Source organism: Lissotriton vulgaris, chromosome 2_1 (assembly GCF_964263255.1).
Source record: "Lissotriton vulgaris chromosome 2_1, aLisVul1.2, whole genome shotgun sequence".
Taxonomy (NCBI): Eukaryota; Metazoa; Chordata; class Amphibia; order Caudata; family Salamandridae; genus Lissotriton; species Lissotriton vulgaris.
Genome location: NC_141687.1, coordinates 834,566,611 through 834,589,422, shown reverse-complemented (window position 1 = coordinate 834,589,422; position 22,812 = coordinate 834,566,611). Strand labels below are relative to the sequence as shown.

The 22,812-nt window shown below is 45.7% G+C and overlaps 1 long non-coding RNA gene across 1 annotated transcript; it reads right to left on the bottom strand.

Annotated features, from left to right (window-relative positions):
- Positions 1-2,450: 2,450 nt before the first annotated feature.
- Positions 2,451-22,545, bottom strand: LOC147731247 (uncharacterized). Its single transcript, XR_015308423.1, has 3 exons — positions 22,514-22,545; positions 21,970-22,033; positions 2,451-7,311 (listed from the first exon to the last, which is right to left on the bottom strand). It is a non-coding gene; the product is annotated as an uncharacterized LOC147731247 (long non-coding RNA).
- Positions 22,546-22,812: the final 267 nt, after the last annotated feature.

The window sequence follows — 22,812 nt, the reverse complement described above, 5'->3', positions numbered from 1 at the left end:
TCTGTCAGCTGCTCCCTCTGTCGTTGTCTTTCTCTCTGCCTGCAAGTCTCTTGGTCTGTGGATGCTAGTCTCTCTCTGTTGGGGTCCTGGTATTTCTCCTTCTCTTCCCCCCTCTCTCTCTACACACCTCTTACACCTATCTCTGTCTATTTATTTCTGTCTTCACTCTCTTAAATTAATCCCTCGCTTTCTCCCTTCCTCTATGGATTGCTTGACTATGCCGACTATAGTCTTAACAGCCAGTCTCTCCGCTCATGCAATTGTCAACATCAGTTCATTCTTGTAACTATCTACCTGCCAATCAATCTCTTATTCTCCAATAACCAAATAAGTCAATCAGTTACTGAAATTCTTTAGCATAGATGATGCTGTTCAGGAAGGACCGGGGCATGTGGTCCGAGCAGTGTTGGCCGGATCGTCTTAAACCGACTCCCTCGCCCAAAGATGCAGTAAAGAACCTTGGGGTGTGGATCAACAGTGGTCTTACTTTCGAGGTTCAATTGGAAGAGGTGGCAGGGGTTTGTTTTGGGCTTCTGCGAGGTTTTAAACCTCTTTTGTGTTTTTTTCCTCCCAAAGTGCGTCAAACCATCGTCCAGGCGACAATTTTATCTAGACTGGACTATAGTAATTCTCTTTATCTCGGTGCTAATAAGTCCAGTATTAGGCGCCTGCAGAGAATACAGAATGCAGCGGCACGTTTCCTGGTGGCACTTCCGGAATCTTGCTCTGTTTCCCATGTTCTTCCTAAACTACGTTGGTTACCTGTTGAAAAGCGAATCCAGTTTAAAGCACTGTGTGTGTCCCACAGGATTTTGACTCAGCAGGCACCTTTGGGGCTGGCCAATTTGTTAGAGTTCTATGTGCTGCGGCACACTTTAAGGTCTGCTGACCAAGCTTTGGTCAGTACTCCTCGAGTCTTGAGAGCTAGAGCCGGAGGCTGCTATTTTCACAGTCTTGCTGCAAAACTCGGGAATTCACTTCCTGTTTTTATCAGAGGGGAGGGATCTAGAACCATTTTGGATGTTGCAAAGCCATAAAGACCTGGCTTTTCCCAGCCTAACTTGAACTCTTTCCCTCCATGTTAAATCTCATTGTCGTTGGTGCCGCTGGGAAGCCCCGTTTCTGGGGAAGCCATGTGCAATACAAATCAGACTATAATAATAATAATGCAAACACATTGTACACATTTGGGTAATTTTGCAGTGTAGTCTCTGGCACACTGGCTACCATCTTACACAAGGACTCCAGAGAGTGCCAAGGTTGGTGCTGTACGGAACATAGAGGTAGGTACGCACAAACCTAGAGACTTGCATACACACATACAAGTAAAACACAGCCAACTACCCATACATCTAGCAGACACACACACCAGGTCCTGGGTCCCTTGGCACACCCACAAGCTGTGATTATTTCTCATCAGTCACAACTTGCTGCCGTTTGTTTATTTTTGCTGTGCTCAAATGAGAGCCTGGTGTTAGGTAGAGCTTTTATTCACATGAAATCTGTTTAAAAAAACAAAAACCCTGAAACAATGCCCTTTGCTCACATACAGTGACTGAAATGCAAAGTGGTAAGTGTTTCTAAAACTACATTGGGCAATAGTGCAAAATGCAACGTGTTCTCTCTTTGTAGGGTATGTGAATGCAGTGTGGAAATGCAGGTGCTGCCTCTATATCAGCAAACCTTATTGTATGAGACCCAAGAAAATAGATGTCTGTCCCACTCTTTTTCATGACTAACCCAGCTCTAATACTCATCTGCGTTGTATTTTATTAGTGTCATTTTCCTGCGAGGTTTGTGCATGAGTTTTTTTTCTGAACAAAAACATATTTGTTTACCAGAGAGCACAGCATGGTGCCCAAAGCATAGAGATAAGGAATTTCCACACTCTACATGGACTGTTAATGCCCATGCGTATGTGTATGCAAAAGTAGAGGGGCTTGGGGTAAATATTTACTTTTACCGAAAACTGTCACAGTGTATTACCACTGTTCTTGAAAACACAACGTAAGCAATTAGGTCACCACCTCAACGCCAGTGCAGCACCACAATCAGTGTATCACCACCAGCATAGCCCCACCTCAGCATCAGCACAGCTCCACCCCATGAGCAATTCAGCATCTGTGCAGCGTCACCTCAGGACAGCACCAACTCAGGATCACACAGCACCACCTGAGCACCAGTGCAGCACCACCACCTCAGCATAACTCAGCATCAACTAAGCATCACCTCCGCACCAGCACACCACCACCTCAGTCTGTCCTCGGATCTGGCATCTGTTGAGTCTCCCCTAGCATCTATCCACTGCCCGTTTTGTAATTCAGATACTATTTCCCAACCTCCACCCTCAAGTTGTTTATGTCCCCCCATAACAAAAAAAACATATAAAAATCATTAAAACAAGCAGTAAGAAATTGGCAGCATTGCAAGGGCAAAAAAATTAGAAGACATTTTGTTTATGTTAATTCTTTTTTTAATAGGCTCGTTCAGTTGTATACAATGTCTTCCTGGTTATCTATAAGGTAACAAAAATGCTTATGACACTTTTTTATTATCATTTTTCAACATGCTACACAGAAGCCACACTATTCTACAACATAGCTTAAAGACATTGATAAAGCCAATAGCTGTGGTAAAACACTTTTAAGGTCCCAAAGGCGAGACCCATTGGCTATGCTAACGCTTGTTTCTTTTGGTACAACATTTTGTCAGTTTGTGAGACTTTTATTTATCACTTCTTTCACTTCATCACCAGCAAGGTTTTTTAGATATTTAACAATTTTCTTATTGTCTTTTTCTTCTAGCACGTCTGTGAAGTTTTCAAAGTTTCGATCCATGCAGCTGATCTGGCACCAATGTTCTGTTTCTTTGCTGTGTCAAACAAAGGTGATGGCCTCAGGAATGTAGCCGAGTCATACCTTGCGCTCCCTTCTGTTGCCATGAAGAGCACGTGATGTTCAGGCAGAGTTCTTCGTGCACAGCAGGACCAGCAACCTCTCCACGCAACACCCCTTTTGTTTGAGCATGGTCGTCTCATCCGATTTTGAGGTCATATAGCACGTTAATTGCTTGTGCCGGAAAGTAAGTTTCGTTTTCACCAGCGGGTTTTGGCTGTCATTTTGAATGTGCTCCTCTGTAGGGCCTTAAACTTCTTCAATAGCTGTATATGGGCTGGAGCGGAGCTTTGACTCCACATACACTACCCGTAGATTGCTTTACATGGCTCGTGTGGCATGCACAAGCAGTTTGCTGTACCATTGCAGGGAGAGGGTCTTTGTTTCTGTGGGGCAGGTATCTTCTACTCATCACCAGTTGCAGCGTCATCCCCATCCCAGTTGCTTGCAAATAAAATACCCTGCACATGGAGCTCTACAATATACATATTTATTACTAACATCCAAGCACACAGTGCACACATTGCGTCATAACATTTATAACCACACCTTAACACATCCCAGCAGATTACATAATTCCTGTTTAGAGTCTGTCCAGAGTTCCTTTTTTTTTTGCGGACCCCCCTTGCCGAATCACCCTGAAACTTTCAAGATAGGAGCTGAACGGAGCACTACACTTGTTTTCAAAATTTCATGAAGATTCGTCAACCGGCGCCAAAGTTATTGGGAAAAGAATGTTACGAATTTCCTATGGATAACAGGTCCTAACTAATATATATATAAAATATTCGTTTTCTATTCAAGCAGGTTGAATAACATGTTTTTTACTGAATCTATATTAACCAAGAAAAACCAAAATTCCTTTTTTTTTGTTATTTCATGGTGATTGGTTTTTCTTTTCACAAATCCCATTATTTCCTTTTTTCTTTGGAATTCACTAGTTCATCACATATTGTTTTATGAGGACATAGACATAAACTAGTATATACATTTATTTTTCTTCCTTCAAATTCCCTGTGGTGCATTATGCTAAATACAAGTTGTTGTGAGCAATTAACATTACAGTTGACCATGGCATTCATGCCGATATGTAAAACCAAACTGGTGTTTTAACTATGTTTTTGAATTGGAAATATAATTATTGATATTTATATATTTAAATATTTATTCCCTGGTCCACATACCTTGCCTATTTTGCACATTGAGATCTATATAACTATGAAGATAGACCTCTATTTGAACTGGCTGTTTACTTATTGCGATGTTTGCACCTATATGATAAGCATCTTTGCACAAAATGGTCTTTTTATGGGTTTTTTTCAAGCGAAGTTTTGCACAATACAAAATGATGCGTTATTTGCACATTTGATTAATAAGCGTATTTTGCACATGTAGAAATTACTATGGACCACAATTAATATCTGGAACATGAATAGTTTGGTTACATGCATTTTATGCTGGTATAAACATAAAAAAATGGTTTCTTTTCTTTATACATTGTTTTAATATTTTTCAATGTATATTAATTGCCCGATCCAATATGTATCAGAATTTAAAAAATATTGTTTTGTATTCTGTTTTTGCACGATGCACTTTTGAAATGTTTGGAAGAGGTACTCGATATGGCTTTTACTAAGTAGTATGTCCTCACTTTCTATTTTCACAAGTGGTTGCAATTCAAAAAAAGAAAAAAATGTCTTTGAAAAAAACTGTGGAACAAGTACTATTTAAGTGATTGCATTTTCATTTACTGACTATCTGTGAGCAAGGGCGGATGCCCGAAAAACGTCAGATTTTGGAAACTCTTGCCTAAATAAACTTTGTGCCCAAGAGTAACGTTGGACTTGTGTGGTGTTCTCTGTCATGGTAATCGACGTTTTGGGAAACCTCAGCTGCTGTATATATATATATGCTCTAGGGTCATGGTGGCCCTGGGCAGGGAGCGTAGGTAGGGGGCCCCGGAAGAGGGGGTCCGGGTGGGGCAGAGCGCGGAGGCCAGTAAAGAGGGGGGGGGGTGTCAGGGTGTTTAGAAGTGGAACTGAGCCGGAGGCCCCCAAATCCCTGCCAGGGGCCGCCACACAAATATGTATCCATCCTCAGAGGATAAATATATTAAGGATATATATTGGTGTGGTGGCCCCTGGGGTTTGGTGGCCCTGTGCAGGTGCACAGCTTGCACATGCCTAAGGCCGGCCCTGATATATATATATATAAGCACACATAGACACACACACACATTTTCATCTCCCTAACTCTCGCTTGCATTCTAAAATCTTACCTATCTCTACACCTTGCTTTGTTGATCTACTTTTCTTCTTCCACTTCTCTGTATCTTTCACTCAGTAGACATGGGGTAACTGTCTGGACAGAGAAGTGCACACATACAAAAAGGAGAAGACGGACAAGATGGCAAATAGAAATAAGGAAAACAAATATCAGATTTTACTTGATGGAATGACGAAACATCCTCTGAGCAATTGCAAGCGCAATGTGCATTAGACTTATTTTAATATTATGTGCTAGTCCACTAAACAGCTAACAAATTACCCTACTGTGTCTTTTCTGCAAAGAGAGTAGCAGACAAATTAGACACTGAATTCCATGTAAAATAGCTTTCTCGTTTCTTGATTTTGAATTACAGTCAGTCTATCTAAATTTCTATTTCACCCCACTGAAGACATTTTCTATGTACAAATTCTAACCGGTTATTAACTTTTTGGGTATTTGATCCTTTTAGTGCCTTTCTACACTAGACAGTCCTTTTACAACCATTAATATTCACAATCTAATAATATTTTCTTTTTTTTGTCAAGTACAAAGTTTTAGCAACTTCCTACTTTAAAACACCATCTTTCTATGTTCAAAATGCAATTTCAAACCAAATCAGAAATTTCTCCAAAATCAAGATGTTCTTCCCCTTCGCTGAAATGGTGTAAGGAGGAATTTCTCACACATTTGTTTGCCATAAATGCTAGCAAAATGCTTGTACAGCGCAAATAAAGGCATATTACATCTCTGTCTGGGATGTCAAGCAGGGCCATACTGGGAACTTTAAACAGCCCTGGCAAAAATGATAATTTTAGCCCCCATGTGCTGACGTGCTGATGCGTGCTAGAACCAGAGCCACTCTTTCAAGTTGCCACTGGGAACCCATAACGTGCAACACGACTCCTGGAGCCCGAAACCATCCTCTGTGTGTCAAAACTGCCTTCTGGGGCTTCAGTCTCCCGGGGAATTGCCTGCATTCCGGCCGTAATGTCAAGACCTAAAGAGTTTTTAGAACATTTGGAAACAATGAGGCAACCAAAGGGAAGGATGACTATAATGAGTATGATGAGGCATTGTTTAGATTGGAGAATTATTTTAAACCAGCAGGGTTACACTACAAAGATATCACGTTTACATAAAGAGACAGAAGGAAGGAGAAACGTTTGCAAATTGTTTGACAGCCCTAAGCAGCATAGAAACTTGTCTGCATCTTGCAATTTTAGAGCACCAATTTAAATATTGAGAGACTAACTCATGACCAACACCAACAGTTGTACAACATAGGAGAGATTATTTGTATTTGGAGCACCAACATTGGAAGAGGTGGTGAAGACTGCAAACGTGTTTGAACAATGATATGTGTTCTTGGATGGGCGGATAAATGCCTGCTGGGGATAACACTTGATACCAGTGCTACTGGTCCTGTAATAGCCATCACACAACGTGAACCAAGTACACAGATCTTCCAGTTGTACAATCAATGTATTTCATAAAGATATGTGAATACTACACTAGAATTGTTGAATACTTTGCTGCACACGTGGAATCCTTGAGGACGCTGCTTAGAAAAACCACAACAAGTTGAATGGAAGGAGAAACTGCAGATTGCATTTGAGGACATCAAGAGCCAAATTACCACAGCTCCAGTTTTGAAACTATTCTGTCTGGAAGACATTGCACTATTTCAGGTGATGCAAGTTCTTACGGTTTGGAGGCTGAACTGTCTCAAAAACATGAGAATAAGGAGCAGGCGGTACCCTACGCTTCCAAAACTGTTAGTGAAACAGATAGAAGAAGATTCAGTTATTGAATGGAAGTTGGTATGTGTTTGGGCTATCAATCACTATTGTCACTTTATTTGAGGTTACAAATTTCATTAGCACACAGATCAGAAACCCTTAGTCCAAATTGTGTCTCCAGTTGGAGGCTTGACATCCACAGCTAGGTTTGTAAAGACTATTTGTTACCGTTGCTGCTGCAAGCCCTTCCATGGCAGAGTTCTATCATCTTGCTGCAGCGAGGTTTTCCGTGATGGTGTTTTCATTATAACTGCCGTATGACATACTGCAGTGGTGTTTCTGTCCTCCTGCAACAACTCTCCTGCTGTAGCCATATTGCCGCTCTGCGAGTCTCCTTCCTCGGAGCATGCCTGATTGGGGACGCAACGTTATCCTTAGTTAGGGCCAATTTAGAAAAGGAATATTTCCTGTATACAGTGAAAATCGTAAATTAAGACTTCATTGATATACCTGGCATTAGTTATATTATATCAAGGGTCTTTCAGGAAAAATAATAATTGTTTATTTTATTACTAGTTTTTTAATTACATGATTTCGCAATCCAAGATGATCAACACTTTTTTCACATTTCCTGCGCTGTATAAGGAGCACCATGTGTGATCCAGTTGCGTTGGAATGTATTCTGTACTGTAGCTCGCGCACTGGATTCTGTGGATTCTTCTCCATTTTGCAGTTCCTCTGTTCTACAAGTTCTGCCTGTCTTAAGTTTGAAGGCTTTTCTAGTCTCCAGTTTTTCCCTTCATGCTATGATATTTTCTGGAAAAACAACAGGTGATGGACCGAATGTGGATCAATGTCACACACTCTCCCCAGTCCAAAGATCTGGGCCCAAATCCATCGTTTTTTTGCACTCCACACCACCCTGGGTTAGACAATGGCGATATGCAAATCAGCTCTGACCCTGTGCCCCATGGGAACAGTCCAGTCCGAACTACAAAAGCCATGTCCTTCCCAGAACGGAATCAAGCATCCGAGGACCGGACCGGTTTCGAGGTAACACCTCTCATCAGCCCGGCTAGCTTGACTCCAGTGGTGTGGAGTGCCTGGGACCCACGTCTGGGCATCCCCAGCGCACTTAGGGCGGAATATGCAAAAACAACAGGTGATGGACCGAATGTGGATCAATGTCACACACTCTCCCCAGTCCAAAGATCTGGGCCCAAATCCATCGTTTTTTTGCACTCCACACCACCCTGGGTTAGACAATGGCGATATGCAAATCAGCTCTGACCCTGTGCCCCATGGGAACAGTCCAGTCCGAACTACAAAAGCCATGTCCTTCCCAGAACGGAATCAAGCATCCGAGGACCGGACCGGTTTCGAGGTAACACCTCTCATCAGCCCGGCTAGCTTGACTCCAGTGGTGTGGAGTGCCTGGGACCCACGTCTGGGCATCCCCAGCGCACTTAGGGCGGAATATGCAAAAACAACAGGTGATGGACCGAATGTGGATCAATGTCACACACTCTCCCCAGTCCAAAGATCTGGGCCCAAATCCATCGTTTTTTTGCACTCCACACCACCCTGGGTTAGACAATGGCGAAGGACATGGCTTTTGTAGTTCGGACTGGACTGTTCCCATGGGGCACAGGGTCAGAGCTGATTTGCATATCGCCATTGTCTAACCCAGGGTGGTGTGGAGTGCAAAAAAACGATGGATTAGGACCCAGATCTTTTGACTGGGTTGAATGTGTGACATTGATCCTCATTCGGTCCATCACCTGTTGTTTTTGCAAACATGATATTTTCTGGAGCATTGTTGGACAGCCTTTTTCCATTCTGGCATCTGGTCTAGCTTCTGAAGATAAACGGCCATTTCTCCGAGCGAAGAAGCTGATCCAAGCGGTACCCAGAAGACCCTCCCTTGACGAGAACAGCCTGTTTGAGTTCTAAATTTTAGGAATATTGTTTCAGTTTGCTATGTGCCGTGGAAAAGAGCCATACAGTAGTTTGTCTGTCACACACACAAGCCCTCGCCGCAATTCCGCGCATCCAAAGATCCACCATGGGAGGAAGATCCTTCTCCTACTTAGCGGCCAAAACCTGGAATTCTCTCCCCACTCACCTCCGTCGTACACAGAACCACCTCTCCTTCAGAAAGCAACTAAAAACCTGGCTATTCGATAAGTAATGCACCCACCCTCCCTCTAGCGCCTTGAGACCCACTGGGTGAGTAGTGTGCTATACAAATTCCTGAACTTGAACTTGAACCTACCATATAACACTAACGCAATGCTAGAGCTGGAGGAGGAGAAAAGTGTTGTTGTTGCTGTTTTGAATGATGTTTGCACCAAGCAACTATTACAAAAGGTGGCAATGGTTTATCTTTTGTTGCACATCTCTATTGTAGTCACAGTCTTTTGTTTTTTAGAATGATGTGTAAATTATGACGTAATAATAGTCTTCAAAGTGAAGGTGCTCCAACAATATCCAACACCCTGCTATCCTCTGGTGTGAAAAATAGCATCTACCTTACGGTTATCTGAAATCAAATTAATATAACAGATGATATTGTAATTGTAAAAAAATAGGTAATAAGTAGTCTTGAAGACATGAGTCCATATGTAAGTTTTTTTGCATAATCTTAATCTTGTCACCAGCAAGTTGAATGTGTTGTTCTTTTCAAATACAAATGTAGGATTACAGCCAGTAGCAAACACATGTTTCGTCCTAAGGACTTTATCAAGGCTTAACATAAGATTTATCTTTGTTCCCAGATGGTGACGAGATTCGCTCGTGATACCAGCGTTGGGAAAAAGCCTGTAAGTGATAACACTGGACTTGTGAATTTCCTAGCTGGTGTTACAATTTTAGTCTTTTGTGCTGGACCCAAAAGCTGTGTAGTAACACCTTGGGCCTGATGAGTATTCAGATTGCCAAAGTTTAATGTGAAGGGTATGGAAAACCTTTTGACTGAAGACTAGACTACATGCAGTAATCGGGCCAATAGGAAAGCATACATGCCTACCATAGTCTTCATATTTAACGCTTGTTCTGAAGGAGATAATATCTGATAAAAGCTAGAAAAATATAATGGCGACAAAAGATACAATATGCATGGAACTGAATGGTAAATTACCCATACAGCCTATAAAATGCTAATATGCACACACTCTTGTTGCCTGGCTGGCATATGGACTTTACTGCCCACGTGAGTGTTCTTATATAGAAGACAGGTTTCAATAGGTTGTATTAGATGGGTCTGACCCTTGACTCGGATTATGTTTCAGTGTAATGTTCCTTAGACTATTATTTGATTTCAAAGCACATGAAAACATCAGAACTCTAAGAGACAGACCTTGTAAGGAAATTACAATCCAAAACTTAAGACACCCTGCACACAAGATTGACATTCCATGGTGTTCTGTCCTCCTCACAATCTGCATTGCTTCTTACCTTGACAACCATGTAAGGCAGAACACTTGGATGCAATTTTAGGTCAAATAAATTTTTATTTGCTTTTGGGCCAACAAAAGCAATTCAACAACACAATAAGCCCAACCTCAACAAAAAGCCACCTCCCCTGGGTCATCCAACTTTCCAATATTCTGGAGTAAGAATAAACAAGAGACCTGAGACATTGGCATCCCAACACAGATAAAAGGCTGAGAGGCGCATGCAAGTGCTAAGAGGCTAGGATGCATCGCTGGTGGAGGAGCTGGTAGAGGAGCGAACTGAAGAATAATAGATTTCAAGCTTGGAGTCTAAGATTTTCAAGACTCTATGCTATTTAGGGTATGTGAGCTTCTGATATTACGAGGCAAAAAACGGCCAACAGTAGTCGCCTTTGATTTGCAAACTCCTTGTCATTGCCCTTGGCTCCACTTGATAGTTTTTTCATGCCAGAGAGCCACCATAGACTTTCAATTCAACAGAGTTCCATTGGTTGAGTCAGTTGGCCCCAGAGAGATAGGATGGATTACTTGGCAACAAGAAGAAAGTGGGAGATCAAACGTTCTTCCCTCCCCATTAAGGGATATAACTTATCAGCAGGACATCCCAAAACAGTAACCTCAGGGCATCTTGCAAGGTCCGACCGTGTGATCTGCTATAAGCAGTGAGGACTGAGTCCCAAAATGAGCCCATTTTCGGGCAGGACCACAACAAGTGTAACAATGGACACTTCTGACAACCTTGCCAGCAGCACGGGTCACCTCCTGCTTTCATTTTGGCTAAGCGAACAGGTGCATATTGCCAACAAGATCTTAGCTAGCATTTCTTTTTCCCTGTATGGTGTGTTACGCCCTATGCATGGAGATGTGTTTCATCCCATTGCTCCTCATATAGAGTAATACCTAGTTCTCTTTTCCAAGCACTTTAAAAGAGGTGTTGTTGCTTTGCAAAGCATAGATCATGGACGTTTGCATGGACGTTGCCAGAGCAATGAAGTAGATGTTTCTTACACTGGGTGAGAGCTCGGGTAGCTCCTTGCCAGATCCCTGGGAGCGGAGCCAGTGTCTTAATTGAAGATAACGAAATTGCTCCCTCTGAAAGGGGATCGTCTACCTTAAGCTGTTGAAAAGACTTGATGGAGTCTTCCTCAAAAACATTGTGAACTGTTTTACAACCCCCTGCAGCCAGGACCTGTAATTCACCCTATCTGGACCTGGAGAGAAGCTGCCATTCCCCCAAAGAGGGGTAAAAGGTGATGGAAAGAAGGTGAGCCTTTTTTATCACCACTTTGTCCCAGACTTCTAACAGGACCAAGGTAACAGGCAATCTATATAGGGTGCCCGTTCTCTAAAGGCCATTGGGGCATATTACCAAGGGCAAGTATCGCCGCTTTTTCGGCGAATTTTGCCGAGAAAGCGGCAATACTGCTAGAGCCCTATTAACAAGGGCATTTTAAAGCCTGGCCCAAGCCCACTTTGCATATCGGCGATAAACATCGCTAATGACACGCAAAGTGGGCGTTCCCACGTCCAACCACATGAAAAATGTGGTTGGAGGTGGGAACACCCTATTACCAAGGAAGGCGATGGGAGGAAAAGACATGCGATAAACTCATTTATCGCAGGTCTCCCAACGCCTGCTCTGACCAGGCGTTAGGCATTGATAACATGGGGATGTGGATCATAAAGCTGAATCCACCCCCCATATTATCAAGGCCCACATTAGCGTGTGAAAACAACGTTTGTTTTCATGCGCTAATGTGCCATATCGCCGACTATCGCCGGATTTCTATTCGCCTACCTGATGCGCATTGATAATTGCGCGCTAAAACAGCGATGAACTCCGGCGATACGGGAATGTGCGTTGTGCGTTTTCCAACGCACTCCTTGGTAATATGCCCCTGTGTTTCTATGGAATTTCCCATGGGGGCCCGCAGCCTTAGTATGATTCACCATGCACCATCCTTTTTCGGTTTCTATCCTGGTCCTGTGGATAAGGATCTGAGGTGTGCTGCAGCGTAATAGTACGGCAGGTTTGGGATGCCCCGCTCCTTCGATTCAGGGTTTGTGACCGCATTGGTATCTAGAGATACGCTTGCCTTTCCCCTCCCAAATGTATGTGTAACAGAATGACTGAAAATCTGCTATGTAATCTTTAGGGATCGAGAGAGCCAGGGTCTGAAAGATGTAGAGAATCTTGGTAAGGACAGACATATTGAGGTCTGCCACCCTGCATGGGAGCGACAGCAATTTGTTTTTCCAGCTACAAAGTTCAGATTTTACCACCCTTTTACAAGTTTAAGGTTCAGAACCTGTGTTTTCATGGAATTTCCCACAGGGGCCCGCAGCCTTAGTATGATCCACCATGCACCATCCTTTTTCGGTTTCTATCCTGGTCTAGTGGATAAGGAATCGGGGGTGTGCAGCAGCGTAATAGTGCCCCAGGTTTGGATTGCCCAGCCCCCCATCTGTGATTTGTGAATGCAATTTGTGTTTCCAGCTACCAAGTTCAGATTTCACCACCCTCTTTACAAGTTGACGGTTCATGTCTCTTGTTCCGAAAAGGGTTGGAGCCAGCAGCAATCCCATGTGGTCTATGTGAGACTCGTCCCAGCGAAAGGGGAAATGTCTGCTTAAGGCAGGCTCGGTAGGGCGCTGGGGCAGAGAGATTGAGTATCTCCGATTTCGTTATGTCGATCTTGAATCTAGGTCATCAGGTGGGGCAGTGACAAGCTCAGATCAGTGAGTGAGACTAATATGTTGTCTGCAAACATAGTGAGTTTGGTGTCTTGGGTGCCAAACTTAATTCCCTTGATGCTGGGGATCCGCCCGGATGCGTTGGGTCAAGGACTCTAGTGCAAGGGCAAATAAGATGTGCGATGGGGGCATCCATGCCTGGTACCCGTGGATATAGAGATACTCTGAGACAGCAGACCATTCAGCCAGATGGGGGCTCTCGGGGAGTGATACCCTGCCAGAACCCAATTAGTAAAAGAGTCGCTAAACCCCAGTTTTCTCAAGACTTCCAAGATAAAATCCCACTCTACCCTATCAAACTCTTTTTCCACACCCAGGGAGACTAGGAGTGAAGGGTCTCCTCTCATTGGCCCAATGACAATTAAGTGAAGTGCTATTTTTTTGTTATCTGCTGTCTCTCGGCCAGGTATGAAGCCCAATTGATTCAGGTGCACTAGATCTGCCGTCAGGTCTGGAAGTCACAAGTTGGCTATTTTAGAGAAAATCTTATTGCTGATATTGAGTAAAGAGATTGGGCAATATGAGCATCACTCTTTGGGCTCCTTTCCATGTTTAAGAATCAGGGAAATGGTGGACTTCCTTACTCTGCCTTCTTGTACACTTTCCTGGTATACGTTCAGTAGCAGATAGCTGAGGGGGGACACAAAGCATTTATAGAAGGCAGCAGTGAAGCTGTTGGGCCCTGGAGCTTTGGATGGGGATAATTTTGCTATGGCTAGCATTTTCCTCCTTTGCTATTGGATGCTCAAGCCGTTCCCTGCTGAATGCACTGAGCTTGGGAAGGTCAACTCTGGCTAGATAGGAGGCCCCTAACTGTGGCTTGGTGTCCTCATTTGCATAGAGTGTCGAATAGTAGGCCCAGAAATGATCAGGCTAATTGGGATCCAATAGGAGCACCCGCCTGTCTCGACTCTTGACTTCAGTGATATCAGTGTGGCTTGCTTGTCCCTTAGCAGGGTGGCTAACAATGTCTTTCACTTATTTCTAAGTTCATAGTATTTATTATCAAATTTAGTGAGGGAGAATGCAGCCTTATTGAACTCAAGGAGTTTAAGTTGGCCTCAACTCTTGAGGATTTTCCTCCATGTTTTCTGAGAATGGTAGCATTTGTGCTCTTGTTCCGAAGCTATGAGCTCTTCATTCAGCTTCAGAAAGAGGGTATTGCGCAGCTGTCTAAGGTGAGCGGCCTCTGTTATAAAATTCCCTCTCCCTTTGAGAACTGCCTTCAAAGCATCCCATAGGGTAGCAGCAGATGTGCCCCCAGTGTCATTATGTTTGATATATTCTGTAATCCTTCTGGTGATGTTAGCGAACGTCACTGGGCTTTTGAGTAGAGCATCTTGAAAGGCGCAATATGGTCAATGGTTCTTGTGAGGGATAAAGTAGGTTAGGGAGAAGACACTGATTGACTAAAAATTTGTCCAGGCAAGCATATGTTTTATGTGTTCCAGAATAGTGCAAGAGATCAGTGCTCAGCGGATGACGATGGCGCCAGGCATCTACTAGGCCCACATCTTCCAAAAACACCCTACCAGCCATCGATAGTTTAGTTCTATTGCCTCAGCCGTGTTTGTCTATATCTGTCTCCTTGTTGCAGCTATACTGAGATCACCTCCTTGGATAAGAGGAGATGTGGACCATCAGTTAGAGTTTGAATGGCCTCTATTAGAAATAATTCTTGACCTTGATTTGGGCAGTTTAGGGAAACTATTGTAAGGGGTGCACCTCGCAGTGTACCCCAGATCTCAACCCACCTTCCTGCTTTATTCCTAAGGGTGTGTTCCACCTGAAAGGGGCAACTCTTAGAAATTAGAATCCCAACTCCCGCCGCCTTCTTACCGGTTATTGAAAAATATTGGCCAGGGAAGGTAAAGGATTTAAGTTGGGACTGATCTTCCTGCAGAAGGTGTGTTTTCCTGGATCAAACCTATATCCGTTGAAAGGATGGACAGTTCATTCAAGATGGAGCATCTTTTGAGTGGATTTTTGAGTATTCCCATTTTGTAAGTGGTTACATTCGTGGGGAAGTCCGAGCTAGCTGGGTGAGGGCTCTAGATATGTCTTCAGGCCATATTGCATGTGGGTGAGTGATCAGGCCTTCCCCATCCCCTGTCCTCGTTTCCTAAAATCCACAGGGGGCCACTCAGCAGTATCAAAATGGAGTCTGAAAGGATGCCCCATCGGGGTCGAATACCATGATCATTTAGACACAATGTCACTAGGCAGAAGGGCTGGTGTTTAGCCAAAATGATGGGAGAGACATCTTGGAATATCTGGAGCTTGCTTCCGTTATAGCGGATAGGGTCCCCAGCCTTCAAGAGGGCATTCTAGTTTGTATAATTGTGGAAGAAGATGAGAATGTCTGGTGGAAGGCTGGAGCCCCTGCCAGGGGGCCCCACCCCGTGTGTCAAATCTACCTGGGGTGGATCTGGTCCTTAGTCATCTAAGATCGACTCTGCAAGGCCTTAAATAAAGCCCTGGATGTCCTTTCACTCTTTGCAGTAGGGGACTACCCTGATGCGTAGGTTGGAGCATTGGGACCGGTATTCAAGTTTGTTCCTGTTTCTCATGCAGTAAAATGACATGTTGACTCAGGGCTACGAACTGGGCCCAGGATCACTATCAGGCTTCTCAACCAGGCACCAACAGTACTGCACGCCTGTTGCCGTATTACTTGTGGTCACAGTCCCCAAGGTAGAGTAGTTCGGGCCCAATCCAGAAAAGGCTGAGCCCCCACCTTCTGGCCCACAACCTGTCCTTTCTCACAAGGGCATTCCAGAGGTCATCCCTTTACTGTCACACCAGCAGACTCTTAGATGGCAGGTAGGAAGCAGAGCGGTTGAACGCCGACACTAGCTCCATGGGATAGTCGTAGTCCCTGTGGGCTTCATGGGTGTGTGCCAACTACAAGTGCCCAGGTCAGGCTGACGGGCCATCTGTCTCTTCAGGTGGTGGCTGGAGGGGGAGGGCGCTGCAGTGGGGGGGTCGCCGCAAAACGCTTCAACCTTCACCCAGCCGACCCCAGCACAGAACACCTTCCTCGGTCATAGAGGGCGTGTTTGCCGGGTGGTGCTATCTTGGGCTGCGCTAGCGAGGGCCTCTGAGCGCCAACAGGCAGCTCACCTGTTCACCTCTTCTTGCCGCCTTAACAGGCAGGGTCCCCGAGCAGAGAGGCTGAGGTGGTGTAGAGTTGCAGTCTAGCTTCCACTTGTCACGTGACCCGCTGCCTGGGCTGCGGGTGTAAGTGACGTTGGAGGCCGCATACGGGACTGCGGTGAGAGAAGATAGCAGGCCGGCTCTCCCCTTGTAATGAACAAGTTATAACTTAATAAAGTTAATGGTAATCCAGCCCCATTGTCTCTTACTGTCCTTCAGGGGGGCTGAACCTTCAACACGACAGTGGCGACGAGGGGGAAGGACATGTGCACCACGCAAACTCCGTCCAGGTAGGGGAGAGCCGGTGCTTGTAACTGTCGGCAGCGCACCACTTCCCACGCTTCTCTGTGCTCCTTTGCTTAGAGGCAGCCCTCCCGCTGCGCAGCCTCGGCGCACATTTCGCACACGGCACAATAGTCACGCTATCATCGGTGCATCTAGGCCCATAAAAAGAGGCAGCCACCTCCTGGCCTAAGTACATAGAGGGCAGCCCGAGGCGCTGCAAGGCCTGCGCACCCAGGGCAGTCCCCACCTGGCCCATAGTCAAGTAGAGCCACAGTTGCACTGTGAGGCTAAGTGAAGGAGGCAACTCACCACCAGGCCTGACTTCTAGGGGAGCCTACCCCACCCTGTGGAAACCTTGGTGCTTATCTTGGTGCGCACCACCCACGCCATCAGTGCTTCAGGAGGGCTGTATGCCCCACAGTCCGCCCCCATAATATGGACCAGCACCGGCCCCTGAGAGCTTGGTGACGCCGGAGACATTCCACTGCCTGCCCACTAGCACTAAAGGCACCCAGCAGCAGCACCTGCAGCCTTCAAATCAGCTAGCAGCGTCCTCTCTGCCAACGCCGGTGTTTCATACCTCCAGTCAGTGGGAAGTGGTAGTCCTCTTGGGTTCAAATCGCATTAAGAAGTTCCTCTGCTGTCCTCATCACAAGCACCATGTGTGCCCAAACCTTCTCCTTAACCAACCGGGTGCCTTTCCTACCAAAGCCCGGGGAACCAGCCATAAAATGGGCTGACTTGAAGGGATACTTCTTGAATTATCTCTCAGCATTGGAGGACGAAGGCGAGGAAGAATTTTCCAGCAAACAGCGGAAGAAAATCCTATTACATAACCTGGGGCCTGAAGGTCTGCGAATGTACGACCAAATGGTGAAGAAGCCCAGGGCTTCTACTGACAACAACGTCTCCCAGCACACCCTTAAAGACCTGGACAGCCATTACCAGCCCGTGGTATGCACCGTTACAACTTCTTCCAACGGAAACAGGCGGAAGCAGTCAGTGGAGGACTACGTGGCAGCCCTCAAGAAACTGGCCATCAACTGCAAGTTTGGCACCCTGCACGACGACCTCATAAGAGACCAAATCATCATGCACTCCACCCTCACGAGTGTCCAGGAAAAGCGCTTGGTTAGCGGCGCAACGCCCCTTCTGTAAATCATAGCGAATGTGAAACTGGTGGAATTATCCAAGAGATGCGCTCTCGCTGCCAAGAAAGACATGGCTCCACCAGCCACAGTGTGCAAAATCACCGATCGCAAGGTGCCACCATCAAAGACCACGATGGATTCTGCCTCACCCCGCCAATCGACGTCGAAGGGCAGAGGTTCAGAGCGTGCCCCTCAAGGTAAACAAGGTGCCTGCTACTGGTGCCGCAGTCACTCCCACATGAGCAACGACAAATAATGCTCAGCGTTCCACGTTAAATGCTCGTTCTGTGGCATCACAGGACACTTTGGTAAGGTCTGCAATCGGAGGCTCAGAAACGCCACAGTCAAGTATGTCCAGGACATCTCAGATGATCAGGAGGGAACAGATCTCTCAGACCCAGACAGCATTCTTTGCATCAAAGATCACATCCTGGGCATAGGGGGCGTTGCAACAAAAAAGCCCTCATGCAAGTTGATAGGGGGAGTCCACGTCATCATGGTAGCGGACTCAGGATCGCCCTACACCATCATCCAGAAACAGATTTGGGACGAAGACTTCGCCCGAGTGGTAGGAGACGAGCTTCACCCCACGGACGTCCATCCAGTCACATACACAGGTGAAAGAACCCCGATGGCCGGCTTTCGGCAGCTCCGGTTCGAGTTCAAAGGATGGCACACCAAAGGGAAATTGTACGTGGCAAAGAAGGGCCCATCGGTCCAGGGTTGGGCCGACCAGGGGCAACTCGGCATCCAGCTCAACGCCGGTGGTGACATGCAAATGCTCCTGATGGATGACACGTTCATGCCATCCGCACTCTAAGCAGAGTTCCCCACTATCTTCAGCAACCAAATTGGTAAAATGTGCAAGTCCTCCCACTAGATCGTACTTAAAGACGGAGCAGTACCAGTCACCCACAAAGTCAGGAACATCCCGTTCAACTGTTAAGAAGCAGTACAGCTGGAACATAAGCGCTAAGAAGACGGCGGCATAATCGAACTGATCGAATGTGCCGAATGGCTCATGCCATTGGTAGTGGCACGCAAACCATGCATTGATCTCCGTGAACTTTACAAAAACATCATTGTGGACAAGTTCCCATTGCCCAAAATAAATGAACTGCTCACCCAGACCAAAGGTATCAAGTGGTTCTCTACCATCAACCTCAAAGCCGCTTACCAGAAGTGTCACTCCACCCATCATGCCGGAAACGTACATCCTTAATCACACCTTTTGGATGCTACAGTTCAGACGCCTGCCCTTTGGGCTCACATCCGCGGTGGCCGTTTTCCAAGAACTCATGTACAAACTGTTCCAAAGTGTCCCAGGAGTTCTCTACTTTCAAGACAACATCCTCGTCATGGGAAAATCGAAAGCTGAACACAATGGGATCCTGCACTCTGTCCTACACACGCTCACGGCCGAGTTCAAGAAATGCAAATTTGGTCTGCGCAAGGTCATATATCTGGGACATGAAATCAGCAACACAGGAATCACCCCCAAATCGGCAAACGTGGAGGCCATCATGTCAGCTCCATCTCTGAAAACCAAAGAAGACGTTCGCTCTTTCTTGGGACTGGCGGAGTTTTACAGTAAATTTGTCAGGAACTTTGCAACTAAGACGCACAGCCTACGCCAACTGCTCAAGGAAAATAATAGTTTTACCTGGTCGGAGGAGACGGAAGAGGAGTTCTTAGCCATAAAACAGGACATCTGCAAGGCATTTCCTTTACATGGGTTCGACGGCTCTGCCTCCAGCATCCTCACCATGGAAGCCAGTAACAAGGGACTGGGAGCAGTCCTTTCCCAGAGGGCTTCAGATGGTACCGAAACCACGCTGGGGTTTGCGTCAAGATCCCTCACCCCCAGTGAAGAGAAGTACAGTGTCATTGAGGAGGAAATGCTAGCCACTATCTGGGTGATGGAGAAATTACGGCAATATCTGTAGGGGTCACGATTCACACTCTGTATGGACCACAAGCCCCTGATCAAGGTCCTCACATCCAGCGACAACATGACATCCACTCCACGCATCGCAAAAATGACACTGCATCTGTTGGACTGCGTCTACGACATGGAATACATCCCAGGTCCGCAGAACAGAGTGGTGGATTTCCTGAGCAGGGCAGCAGCCATGGAAGAACCCGTCACATCATCAGACTGGGATGAATACAGCGTTGCATTCATGGCGGACCAGGAACACACCATCAGTGTCCAAGACTAGGCAGAAGCCTATACCCAGGACACGGAACTATCCCAAGTCAAGCAGTACATCACGCAAGGCTGGCCGGAGAAAAAGCACATTGACAGCAGCCTCAGAAAATTCTGGGAAGTCCACGAGGAACTCTCCATTGGTGAAGACTCCTTATTCCTGCTTCGAGGCGACAAAGTGGTGCCCCCGAAGCCTCTGTACAACTACATTCTTCACATCAACTACGAAGAACACCTGGGCATAGTCAAGGCCAAGATGCGGATGAAACTGCTGTACTAGTGGCCCGCCATGGATATCCAAGTGGAAAGATTTGTGAGGGACTGCGCCCATTTCGCCAGAGCTGACAAAACTCTTGTCACCCTGAGGCCCCCCCATGGGCGAGTTCTCCACTCCCAACAACCCTTGGGAGGACTTATCCATCAACATTGTGGGTCCGGTCTTACACACCTGGGGCCCTCCCAAACACCTCATCGTCGTTGTGGACCGTTATTCAAAGTGACCAGAAGTCGAAATCTGTGAATCAGCAGATTTCGACGCTGTCATCACCTTCCTCACCAATATCTTCTTGAGGGAGGGCATCCCCAAGTCCATCACTAGCCACAATGGACCCCAGTTCACCTCAGCCAAATGGACAGCCTTCACCAACAGAAAAGGAATCCAGATGAAGCGCACTGGGATCTACCACCCAGCGGGCAACGGCCAAGCGGAAAGTTTTAACCGGGTGATCATGGGCTCGATCCAAGCAGCCATCAATGCCGGCAAGAACTGGGAGTTTGAAGTCAGAAACAAAGTATGGGCCTACCATATCACACCTACCTTGACAGGCTACAGCCCGTTTAAAATCCTAAGAGGCAGAGAACCCTTCACCAGAGACAACGCAGCCTGGATGACCATGAGACTTCAAAGTAAGTGGTCCCCAGCCATTGTCCGCAGCAACATAGAGAAAGCACAAAGCATCTACAAGGCCCATTATGACAGAGGATGAGTGGGTCCGTGTCAAAAAGGGCCAACCAGGACTTAAAGGAGACAGCAAATTCAGTGAGCCCCTGCGGGTGGTAGAAGCATACACCCGTTCTGCGGTATTGAGTGATGGCAAGGTCTGGTCACAATCCAGAATGATCAAAAACATACAGGGAGAATGGGGTCAAAGGGAAGCAGTTTAAAGACCTACTACTGGTTCACTTCCCCAGTAACAGCAATGGAATAACACACAAGAACCTAGGAGGTCTGTAAGCCAAGCAAATCGCTGGCAAAAAACTGGCAGGATTATCTCTATGTCAGTTGGTGCCCAAGTCACCATGTAACAACGTATAAAGAAGTGGAGAAGAAAAAAGGGGGAGCAGTGATATCTAATTATCAATTAGAGAACTGATCAAACCAAATCCAATACATGTGTATGTTGTGGATGACCATCAAACAAACCAAATGATCAGTCCTATCACTTGGTCGTCCACACTGTGACCTGGCGGGTCCTTAGATCATCTAGACCATATGCCACACAGTCATAATAAGTACTGGATACGGTCCACAGTGTACCTCCAATCGGTGGTCAGATTGTGACGGTCAGTAGGAAGTGGTGAAAAACAGTGCAACATACAAAAAAGTGGTGAGTCTTTAAATAGGGTGATATGTCTGAAACAGATACTTTAATAGAAACCAGGCACATCCCCTAGTTAAAAGATAGGAACAGCGCAAACGACAGTATGGAACAAATGACTGTCGCAAATAGGGCCAACATGTTTCTGCCTACCGGGCAACACGTCCCTTGGCATTCGTCAGGGCCAGTGCTCTAAAGGGTTGCTACTGTTATCTGTGTTAGAAAACAAAAATGTATATGACAAATCAGTGAACAAGAGTATAAGAGTAGGGACGATACAACCTGTACCTACAGTTAATTACTCATCCTCCTTGTCAGTAGGTGCTCAACGCGATCTAAAAAACATATATGTTACACTCATATTAGTAACAGAGCTTATCCCACTCGAGCTCTTATCTTCTCTTACATTCATGAAAAACTATTTCAAAACAATATATAATGAAATTATAAATTTGCTCACCCAACATGACAGGGGACTGGACCTCACCTCACCTGGACCGTGCTCAGGTATACGAGGCCCCGCACTGTGGAACAGATAGATGCGGACAGGGAAAGGCATCAAAACTCAATGTTTCATATAGAGTCTAAATTGTCTAATTACATACCCTGTGGCAAAGCATCACATCTGTCCGCCTATAGACTTAAAGATGGAGTAACATCCTAGGCATACGGCAGGTACCCATTGGACAAATGTAAAGTAATGACAATGTCATGTTTATCATAAATACCTTCTCATGGGAATAATATGTATTCCGCTATAAGGCAGTACACAATGAACTAAATAATGGCTGCTAAGTGGAAAGAGTCATAAAGTCTCACAGAGGTGTAGAATAAATGACTGGCATGCTATAAAATCTACCATTAGGACCTCCACACGATCTAAATAGAAGCCCCTGAATTATCAAAAATGGCAGGAAGAAATGTATGGTCCTGCATAGTAATCCCTATTTGTGCAAGATTACCCAGCTCATAGACAAACCACAGACAACAGGTACTGAACTTACCTCTCCGTCGGTGCCACCAAACTCGCCTGAGGCTTGGGGGAGGCACCGAAGTGGAGAAGGTGTGGTGTTACATACTAAGGAACTACTTTTCCTTCGTTTCGAAATTAGTTGTGCAAGTCTTTAATACACATCGAAACTCTGTGCAAAGTTAGTGGTAAAGGGTATTTCTTGCCATATGACCCAGCGCTATCAAAATTGCGGCAGAAACTTACACGAGGATGCCTACTCGAGTTTTAGACACTGCGTGACCCTCCGCCATTCCCTGTGAGCGTCGAGCGCCCGTATCCATCCGCGGAACT